At 43.7% G+C, this 10,067-nt stretch overlaps 1 pseudogene across 1 annotated transcript; it reads left to right on the forward strand.

Moving 5' to 3' along the window:
- Positions 1-7,174: 7,174 nt before the first annotated feature.
- Positions 7,175-7,477, forward strand: LOC308439994 (large ribosomal subunit protein eL36-like; annotated as a pseudogene). The gene has a single exon. The product of its transcript is annotated as a large ribosomal subunit protein eL36-like (transcript).
- Positions 7,478-10,067: the final 2,590 nt, after the last annotated feature.

Genomic DNA, 10,067 nt, shown 5'->3' on the forward strand with positions numbered 1-10,067 from the left:
CACTTGTCCTATATTCCAGGGGCTGCCTAAATAAGGTTGAAGCACTCCTTCCTAGAGGGTGTGGGACCCCAAGAGCCCTCAGTGGGAGAGGGGAGGTGTAAGAGTGGGAGGGGAAAGCTATAAGGAGGGTGTGGGACTGTAAAAGGCCTTAGGGCCCCTCAAGACCTTTCTAGAAATGGTAGAGGTAAAATGTCCTATAGTTCCAGTTACTTGGAGTGCTGACAACATCTTAAAAAACAAGCAAACAACCCCAAAAAACAACCAGCAAATAAAATTCTAGTTAGGTTTTGTTGTTGAGATAGGGTCTCTGCTGTGTAGCCCAGGCTGACCTGGAACTCAAACAAAGCTACCCATCTCCTGATGTTATCACCTTAATTTCCACTATCCAAGCAGTCAGTAAATTCTGTAATGTAACTTCCTAATCAGCTTAAATTTCCATATCCCTTCCTTTCTAGGAGTGTTATTTAGATTAGGACTAACACTAGGATTTCTTCATTGGTCCTTCTGCCTAGTGGTAAGCATTCTACAGGTAACAAAGGCCACTCTCAGTAGGACTCCTTTCTTTTGTGAAGTAAAACCCCTTCCTTTGTCCAGGAGAAGCCTTGCTGGGCCAGTGAAGTGTCCCCTGACATCTACATGCATGCAGCCAACTCCTTATACAGAAAGGAAGACGGACAGACAGACAACTAAATACAATAATGAAAAAGGTAACTGCCTAGTTAGTAATAAATATCTTGTCACAAACAGGCAAACAAACAAAAATATGTTAACTGTGAAATAATCCTTTTGAGATTCATAGAATGCAAAATAATCTGTGATCTTCAGATTATATCAAAATATGTTAATTCTGTGACTCATTTAATACAAAACATGTATACTCTTGTGGGGTTTAACTTGCAGAAGAAAAGAAATATTATTTCTGTTGGGATTCTGTAAACCCCACCTCTCAGTTACCTAGTAACAGCCAGGTATACCCCACTCCTCAATTACCTGGCAGTAGCCAGGTATGCTCCGCCCCAGTGACCTGACACTATAAAAGGGGCTGCCTGCCCCCACCTCCCTCTCTTGGCCTTTCTTGCTCTTGCAGCCTTGCTCTCCCACTCCTACCCCTCCTCTTCCCTTTCCCTTCCCCCTCTCTCCCACGTGCTCATGGCCGGCCTCAACTCCTCTACTTCCCTCTCTCTCTGCCTCTACCACCCTCTTAACTCTCCCATGACCTGAATAAACTCTATTCCATACTATACTGTTGTGTGGCTGGCCCCTCAGGGAAGGGATTCCCAACATGGACCCCCCAGAGGCATCTCCCCTGCCCTCAGGCCTCGCCGCACCTCCATGGGCCATATGCCCCCCACTCTTGTTATCCTTCCCCTAACATTGGTGCAGTGACTCGGATAGTTATCCTTTCACAACATTGGTGCCCTGTGACTCTTCCTTTCAGTGACTTTTCCTTTCATTGGTGCCCTGTCATCTTTTCCTTACAATTTCTCTCTAAAGAACCACAGGACTAAGCACTGTGATGCACATACATCTGTAACCCCAGCATGCAGGAGGCAGAGGCAAGAGAATTACTAGTTTAAGGTCACTAGACATCGACATCGGCATGAAGTACTCTTCAAAAGTGAAGACTTGGCCCCACCTAGTGTCTCCAATCATTGGCTGGTAATGAGGTCATGAGGGCTCTGACCTAACCAATGTATCAATCCATGAATAGCTTTTATTAAATTTGTTTTTATAGAACCAAGAACAAAGGTTAATTATAAGATTATAAGAGCTAGTGGGGAAGGAGTGAGATAAAGCCTGAGCTATTATAAATAAATTTAAGTCCCCGTGTTGTTATTTGGAAGACAAACTAGGTTCATTTCTACTTATGATTAAATCTCTATTTCCTTTTCTTAAAGATGTATTCATTTTATATACATTTGTACACTACTGCCCTCTTCAGACACACCAGAAAAGGGCATTGAATCCCATTACAGATGGTTGTGAGCCACCATGTGGTTGCTGGGAATTGAACTCAGGACCTCTGGAGGAGCAGTCAGTGCTCTTAACTCCTGAGCCACTTCTCCAGTCCCTAAATCTCTATTTCTATGCCCTAACCAACCCATAACCTTAACTACAAATGGTTCTGTACTGTCCGTTCCAAGCAATGACAACCACACCTTCAGGAGGCTGTCACCACCCTGTTATGTTTATGCTCTGCTTCTCTACCCCCCCCCCCATTTGTCTGCCAGATCCATGTGGAAACCTTCTAATCCTGAACTATAAAAACCCTCATCTTTCCCATATCCAATGCTGATCTCTTGAGCCCTGCCTCAGATAGAGACAACCTATGTACCCAAATAAAAAAGCTGACCTTAATTAGTTTGGCCATGATTTGGGCTGGTGATCTTTCTCCTAGAATGTGTGGGATTAACACTGGCTTTGGGGTGGTAAACAGCCAGACCTGGCCACAGACATCATTCTGTGTATTGCTGCCAGGATAACCTTAAAAAGATCTATTACTATGTTTTTACATTCAAAACCCTATGCAGGAAGTGTTAGCATTCTGTTGAAGCTCTGCCCCACAGTTACCTGGCAACAGCCAGGTAGGCCTGACTCACTATAAAAGGGGCTGCTTGTCCCCTTCTCCCCTTCTTGCTCTTGCTCCTCTCTTGCTCTTGCCTTCCTGCCCCCAATCTCTCTCCATTCCCTTTCCCCTTCTCCTTTTTGTGCTCATGGCTGGCCTCTACTTCTCTTTTCTTCTCCCCTCTCCTATCCTCCTACCCCCCCCCCACACACACACACTTTATTTGGCTCTACTACTCTCTTAACTCCCCTCCCCATGCTCTGAATAAACTATTCTATACTATAACATTATGTAGCTGGTCCCTCAGGGGGAAGGGACACCTCAGCATGGGGCCCGTGAGGCACCCCCTTTTCCCCACATCTCACTACACCTCCATACCTCTTATCTTTTTATAAACACATCAGGAAGACGTTTTAAAGATTTATTATTTTATGTATATGAGTGCTCTATGTACACTTGCAGGCCGGAAGAGGGCATCAGGTCCCATTACAGAAGGCTGTGAGCCACCATGTGGTTGCTGGGAATTGAACTCAGAACCTCTGGAAGAGCAGTCAGTGCTCTAACCACGGAGCAATCTCCATAGCCCATTTTTGATATTTTGCTAACAATTCAATATATGGAAATTCAGATCTAGTCATAAAATATAAGGTTAGCTTATCTCCCCAGATAATTTCCAAACACTTGAAAGAGGAGAAAATATTATAAACAATTTCCAATATTAAAATAGCATCTTGACCTTTTCCTTCTTCCTCCTCTTCTTTTTTTGATTTTTGGGAAAGGATTTCTCTGTGTGTCAGATCCCTGGCTGTCTTGGATTCACACCGTAGACCAGGCTGGCCTCAAACTCACAGAGATCTACCTGCCTCTGCCTCCCAAGTGCCGGGATTAGTGGTGTGTACCACCATACCCAGCTGCTTCTTGCCATCTTTAAAGTACTACATTTTAATAATAAGACAATTACATCATTGTCTAAGCCTCTGTATTTTAGAATATATATTGCAAGTAGACTACTTTGTAAAAAGAATATTTTATGGGTTATAACTATTGGTTATACAAGAAAACAACAGTAAATACACTTTGGAGTGGCTGAAATATTTGAAAATAAGATCTTTATCAAACTGACTATGATGTATTTAAGTAGGCAAGTCCAGAAGTACAAGTTCAAGTTCATAGTAATAGCATTTTAAGCAGCATGTGTAGATGTCAGGAAAATTGATGTTGCAAGCAAGACCGACAAGGAGCAGAAGGCACAATGACAACGGATGACAGAAAAAAGCGAAATTAAGGAGCTCCTACTTGGCTTTCCTCTCCCATCACAAATAATCTTCCTCAAACCGGAAGGTAAGGCCTGCACAGAGAAGAGGGAAATTAAGTCCAAATAACTAAGGATGAGAGAACATCTATAGCTCTGGCAAAAAAGAATAAAAAACAAAACAAAACAAAAAACCCAAAAAAAAACCAAAAAACTTGAAATGACTCGGTGGTGGTGCACACCTTTAACCCCAGCACTAGGGAACCACAACAGACAGGTGTCTGAGTTCAAGACCAGCCTGGTCTACAGCGGGAGCCCAGAACAGGGCTACACAGAGAAACTGACTGAAAACAAAACAAAACAAAACAAAACAAAAGAGCAGTTGGTAAGAGCAGGGGGAGACCAGCAGTTAAGAGCCGGGGGTGTTTTAGTCCCTGGGAGCTGTGATGGGTTTTGTTAGTTGATCATCTTGTTCTTCCCATGGGGTTGCAGACCCTGTCAGCTCCTTCAGTCCTTTCTCTAGCTCCTTCATTGGGGTCCTCCTGTTCAGTCCGGTGGTTGGCTGCAAGCAAGCATCCTCCTCTGTGTCAGTATGGCTCTGGCAGAGCCTCTGAAGAGGCATCCATATCATGTTCCTGCCAGTAAGCACTACTTGGCATCAGCAATATTCTAAAACAGCAACAAATGAGTTCACATGGTGAGACCCACCGCCCCAGGTGCATATGCAGCAGAGGATAACATTCTCTGGCATCAATGGAAGGAGAGGCCTTTGGTCCAGTGGAGGCTCTTTTTCCATCCCAGAATGCCAAGGCACTGAGGTGGGAGAGGGTAGTTGGGAGAGGGAGCATCCTCTTGGAGGCAATGGGAGGGGGAGGGGGATGGAATTGGGGTAAAGGGATAACATTTGAAATGTAAATGCAGATAGTATCCATAAAAAAAGCAGGGGTGACCAGATGACTGAAAGGGTCAAATACCTTCATTTTCTAAAAAGAAAAAACAATCATCCTGTGGCCACTTTTCCTTGAGAAAACTCTGGAACAGGAAGGATGGCTTGTGAGTGTTCAGAAGAAAACAGGGTGGACGGCAGAAGCCAGCTCAGAGGGACTGAGTTTCATGCTCTTGACTTAGAGGAAGAACACGCAACCCTTGAGCTGATCCTCAACTTCACAGAAAAGGTTAAAACAACCACAGCAATGACATAGGGGCCAGTGGGATGGCTCAGAAGGAAAAGCTGCCTGCTACTAAGCCTGATCTCAGTTCTATTCTCAGGACCCACCAGGCGGGTGGAAGGAGAGGGAACCCAATCCTGCTAGCTGCCTACCGTAGCGTGTCCATGAACACAAACAGAAAATCAATTTGAAAAATATAATTAGAAGATTTTTAAAAAAGCAAAACATATATAAAACAAACCTATAGGCAACATTTGGGGGAAAACTCAGAGCATTTGTGCTAAGAGCAGAAACAAACTAAGTTCACGTCCTCTTCCCCTACCTAAGATGGTTCTTGAAGTCTTGTCTAGAGCAGATGACAAAAAAAGAAAAGGATGCAAGTAGGAAAGGAACAAGTCCCCAGCCTGCATTTAAGAGACCCCACAGATTCCACCAGAAAACTCTCAGAATTGAAAACATTTCCAGCAAACAATTAGGATACAAAACCAACCCACAAGAACTGGAAAGCTCTCTCTATCCCAGTACAAACATGCTGAGAGAAATCTCAAAAACAGTTCTATTCACAAAAGCTTAAAGAAATAACTTGGGGGCTGGACTGATGACCCGATCAGTAATGTGACGGCTGTGCAAGGCAGACAGCGTATGTTCACATTCCCATCATGCATGTACAGTAGATCCTTTGGTATGCCCTGTGCTCTCAGTGCCGGGAGGTGCAGGGGAACCCTGGGACGTGCTGGCCAGCTGGGCTAGCCACATCAGCAGAGCAGAGCAACTGAGGAAGACATCCAATATTGACCTCTGGCCTTACCATGCATGTAAACATACATACGCCTACATACATACACACATGTACATACAAGAATAAAACAAAGAGTGTAAGGTGTGATGTCTCATGCCTTTAACTCCAGCACTTGGGAGGCAAAGGCAGGTGGATCTCTGTGAGTTCAAGGTCAGCCTGGTCTACATAGAGAGTTCCTTCCAGGCCAGCCAGACTTAAACAGTGAGACTGTGCTTCAAACAAAACAAATGAAAGTGACATATACACTGGGCATACATTCCACAGTAGAAGGCAAGAGTTCTGGGAAGCAGGAAATATCTTACAACTTTGCCCTATCTCATGTGCCACTACCCACAGTGAGGCTGCTGAGACAAATGACATCCATCCTCCTCTCTGCCACATAGCACCATGTGGAACCTGCTGGAACCAGGAGGACCTAACAACTTTACTTTCCAACTGAGTATTGCTTTGGCAGAAATTCACTGCATAAACTACTGCTGCTCTCAAAGTTCCCGAGGAGCTTCTTTCTTTGAAGTGAGCAGTAACCTGTAACTGGTCAAAGGGTTGAGAGTAGTCACTACTGAGCGCTCAGCCCTAAACAGGACATCTGATTAACATCAACGGAAAGTGGCCAGAAAGAAATGGAAGAGCCAGAGGACGAGGAGTGCTGTCCTGTAGCTACAGTGTGACCATTCGTTTATACATTACAGCAGCTGTGCTTACCTGTAGCCCATCTGCACATGACAAAGCCTGATACAATCCCAGCATGGACGAGAAGGGGACATGGCAGTCGATGGCTGCTGGTGGAGGGATAATCTTTTTCCTTTCGGGGTGTGGCCACTGGCATGTTGCATATATTCCAATAGATGGGCCCACACCTGTGTGAATATGGGCAGAATACACTGGATTTCATGTTTTTTAATTTAATTTAAATAAAATTTTAATTTAATTTTATTATTTTTAAAAAATTTATTTACTTATTATATTTAAGTACACCGTAGCTGTCTTCAGACACAGCAGCATGAGATCTCATTACAGATGGTTGTGAGCCACCATGTGGTTGCTGGGAATTGAACTCAGGACCTCTGGAAGAGCAGTCAGTGCTCTAACCACTGAGCCATCTCTCCAGCCCCTATTACTATTATTATAATTGATCCTTAACATTTTAGTCTTTAATTAAGTACATAAAAGTGTACTACTTAATATATTTCTCAATGAACTTTTTGTGAAATTCAGATCATAGTGTATCATTTACAAATCTTTTGTCTTTCTTTTGATCATCTATACCTTTTGCACAGTTCTCAGAAACAATATCATTGTCCCACCTTCTTTTAACCTTGAAGTTGGCCTGTAATTTTATTATTTTAATCTAAAATATTTTGCTGGGCCGCCATCCTAGAGCAGCAGCCATGGCCCTGTGCTATCCTATGGCCGTGGGCCTCAAGCAGGGCCACAAGGTGATGAAGCCAGACACAGCCGGTGCCGCGGGCGCCTCACCAAGCACATCAAGTTCGCGTGGGACATGATCCGGGAAGTGTGTGGCTTCGCTCCCTACGAGCAGCGCGCGATGGAGCTGCTTAAAGTATCCAAGGACAAGAGCGCACTCAAGTTCATCAAGTAAAGGGTGGGCACACATATCTGTGCCAAGAGAGAGGGAGGAGCTGAGCAACGTGTTGGCAGCCATGAGGAAGGCAGCGGCCAGGAAAAATTAATGAACCCTCGGCCTCAATAAAAGAGCTTTCCTACAAAAAAAATTGCTTATTTTTTTTCTCTCTCTCACAAATCTTCTGAGATTCTTCCCACTGCCCTACCCATCCAACTTTATATTCCTTTCCCATTCTCTCAATAAATAAAGACAAAAGGACCTGAAGTTGGTGGAGGACCGAATGGGGGAAGGTCCAGGGTGGATATGATCGAAATATACTGCATGTATGAAATTATCGAAAAATATCATTTTAGGGTTAAAGAGATGGCTCAGCAGTTAAGACTGCTCTTCCAGAGGTCCTGAGTCCAAATCCTAGCAACCACATGGTGGCTCACAACCATCTGTAATGGGATCTGATGCCCTCTTCTGATGTGTCTGAAGACAGCTACAGTGTACTCAGATATAATAAATAAATAAATCTTTAAAAACTATATATTTCAGAAAGTTCAATTCTATTCTTCACAGAAATAAAAAACAAACCTTAAAATTAATTTGAAGCATACATACCCCAACTAAACAAAACAATCCTGAGCAAAACCCATCAGAACAAGACCAAAAACAATGTTGGAGGCACTGCTGCATGTGATTCAGAACAGATAACCAGGCCATAGTAACAAGAACAGCAGGAGAGATATGACCCAGGAAAAAGAGGTTCTGAGAGAATCATGGTGGTGTAGGGTCACCTAATAGGTTTTCAGGAGGCCTGCCTAGCCCAGGAATGCTGTAAACATGACACCCAAAAATAGGAATGCCATGGGGAGAGTGTCTAAGTGGCCCAGGGTAGATCTGAGTCTCATATTTGACATCTTCTAGAGCCTGGATGAAATCACCCCAGCAGACAATCCTGAACTGGATTTCAGTGAGGACGGTAGTCCCTCCTCAGAACCAGACAGCTGAGCAACGGGTGACAGAGCCTGTGCCGAAGATGCCACAGGATGTCAGAGGCGATGGTGTTCAGTCCCTTCTTGCCCTGGGAAAGCAGTTTGAAAGGAATATAAACGCTTCTTTCAGAGCTCTAAGTGAAAACATGTGTGTTTCCAAAACACAGCGGAAGCAAAGGCAGGCTCTGCATTCCAAGTACTCTCTGCTGACCCAGGCTTTGTTTCAACAGTGGTAGACAGAGGTGTAGGAAGCTAAGGAATAAGAACAAAAACTCACTATTATAATTCATAAGCAAAGACTTTAAATTTGGACTGGCAAGGTGCTTCAGTAGACAAAGGTGCTTGCTGTCCAGCTTAATGACCTGAGTTTCAATTCCTATTACCTATTTGGAGGAGAGAAATACTCCTGCGAGTTGTTCTCTGATGAGTGCATTTGTGTGTGTGTGTGTGTGTGTGTGTGTGTGACATGCATGCTTGGGATTCAAACACACACATGGGCACATTTGTGCCATGGCATGCATGTGAAGGTCAGAGACTAACTTGTTAGAATTGGTTCTTTCTATCCACCATATATCTCAAGGATTATAGGCTAAACAAGTCATAGAAATCAAGACAAGCAGTGTTTCTCTTTGATTCTGTTTCAGTTCCTGCTTCAAATTCCCTTCATGATGAACTTCAAGCAGTAATATGAAATAAGCTTTTCCTCTCCAAAACTGGCTTTTACTTTGAAGATTTTTATTTTCATTTCACATGTATGGTTGTTCTCCCTACATGTATGTGAATTTGCAATGTGTGTGCAGTGCCCAAGGAGGCAGAAGAGGGCATGAGATTTGGAACGAAGTTGTGGACAGCCACATGGGTGCTAAGAACTGAACCTGGGTCCTCTTGAAGAGCAGCCAGTTTTCCTACCCACTGTACCATCTTTTCAGCCCCCTTTGAGAAACAAAAGGACAACTTATCAAGACTGTCTGAAAATAAGAAGAAACTACAGGGATGTTGTGTGGTACACTGCTTAGTAGTAGAGCATCTGCCTGGCATGTCGAAGATTCTGGGAGTGCTCAAGCCTCAGTACTCCTGTAAACAAATAAATATGTGCCTAAGTGAGTTATAAGGAGGCTTAAAATAATACCAGGGCCGGTCTGAGAGAGAGTTCAATAGTTAAGAGCACTGACTGCTTTTCCAGGGGACCTGGGTTTAATTCCCAGCAACCACATGGTAGTTCACAACTGCCCCTAACTCCAGTTCCAGGGGGTCTGACACTTTCACACATCCATACATGCAGGCAAAACACCAATGAAAATAAAATAAAAATAAATTATTTAATAAATGCCTACCGGAGAGAGTTGGCTATTTAGTGTTTGTTTGGGTATTTAGCCCAGGGTCTTGTATGTGTCATGCAGGTGTGTAGTGAGCATGAACTATGTTCCCATTCATTCCCTTAGAATGGTTTTGGAGGGACCAGGTGCAGAGCTCGCTGGTAGAATGTGTACATAGCATGTATCAGAACCTGGTTCAATTTCCAGCACTACCAATTAAATTATATACTTAAAAAAATCTTAGCCTCGCTAAGCAGTGGTAGCACATACCTTTAATCCCAGCACTTGAAAAGCAGGGAGATCTCTGAGTTGAGGCTAGCCAGGGCTACACAGAGAAGTTCTGTCTCGAAACAAACAAGCAGACCGATTAGCCTGGCTACATACTTCTTGTTGTCATTCA

The sequence above is a fragment of the Micromys minutus genome (assembly GCF_963924665.1).
Source record: "Micromys minutus genome assembly, chromosome: 1".
In the NCBI taxonomy this organism is placed as follows: Eukaryota; Metazoa; Chordata; class Mammalia; order Rodentia; family Muridae; genus Micromys; species Micromys minutus.